This window comes from Octopus bimaculoides, chromosome 2, assembly GCF_001194135.2.
Source record: "Octopus bimaculoides isolate UCB-OBI-ISO-001 chromosome 2, ASM119413v2, whole genome shotgun sequence".
NCBI lineage: Eukaryota > Metazoa > Mollusca > Cephalopoda > Octopoda > Octopodidae > Octopus > Octopus bimaculoides.
In genome coordinates this window covers 179,828,745-179,830,229 of record NC_068982.1, presented here as the reverse complement: position 1 = coordinate 179,830,229, position 1,485 = coordinate 179,828,745, and positions in this window count along the sequence as shown.

The window sequence follows — 1,485 nt, the reverse complement described above, 5'->3', positions numbered from 1 at the left end:
TATATAAACCAAAGGAACACAGAAAATGTAATTAGTATTTTATATAATGTACACAGGTATCAGCAAACCAACCGTTGTTAATTATGTAAGACCTATTATGCAACAAAACGCATTATCACCAAAAATATTTTTGAAGGTAAGTCTCATGGAATGAGCCAGCTGCATTGTGCCAATTTGCTTATGTAATCAATGGTAGTTGGTTTACTGAAACACATGTGTGCATTACATAAAGCATAAAATATTGGTTATGTTTTTGCATTCCTTTTCTATATGACACACGGACTGTGCATACAAGAAATAAGATGGCTATTGCCAAACCATATGGAGCATAGGATTGGAGTATGAAACTTATCTGCTTTGCCCAAACCTTTTGGTAACCCATTGTATCTTATGGTGTACTTTTAAGAATATTGTTTGTTATTGGCACTCCGTCGCTTACGACGTCGAGGGTTCCAGTTGATCCGATCAACGGAACAGCCTGCTCGTGAAATTAACGTGCAAGTGGCTGAGCACTCCACAGACATGTGTACCCTTAACATAGTTCTCAGGGATATTCAGCGTGACACAGTGTGACAAGGCTGGCTCTTTGAATTACAGGCACAACAGAAACAGGAAGTAAGAAAGTTGTGGTGAAAGAGTACAGCAGGGTTCGCCACCATCCCCTGCTGGAGCCTCGTGGTGCTTTAGGTATTTTTGCTCAATAAACACTCACAACACCCGGTATATATATATATATACATATATACATATATATATATATAGGCACAAGCATGACTGTGTAGTAAGACACTCTCTTCCCATCCACATGGTCCTGTATTCAGTTCCACTGTGCGACACTTTCTACTCTAGCTTTGAGCCGACCAAAGCCTTGTGAGTGGATTTGGTAGATGGAAACCGAAAGAAGCCCGTTGTATATATCTATCTAAGTATAGATGCAGGTATGGCTGTGTGGTAAGAAGCTTGCTTCTCAACCACATGGTTCTAGGCTCAGTCCCACTACACACCACCTTGGGCAAGTGTTTCCTACTATAGCCTCGGGCCAACTGAAGCCTTGTGACTGGGTTTGGTAGACAGAAACTGGATGAAGCCTGCTGTATGTATATATATATGGCTTAGTGGTTAGAGCATCGAGCTTACGATTGTGAGGTTGTGAGTTCAAATCCTGGACCAGGCTACGTGTCGTGTTCTTGAGCAAGACACTTCATTTCACATTGGTCCAGTTCACTCAGCTGTAGAAATGAGTTGCGATGTCACAGGTGCCAAGCTGTATCGGCCCTTGCCTTTCCCTTGGATAACATCGCTGGCGTGGAGAGGGGAGGCTGGTATGCATGGGTGACTGCTGGTCTTCCATAAACAACCTTGCCCAGATTTGTGCCTGGGAGGGTAACTTTCTAGGTGCAATCCCATGGTCAGTCATGACTGAAGGGGGTCTCAGCATATATACATATATATCATCATCGTTTAACGTCCGCTTTCCATGCTAGC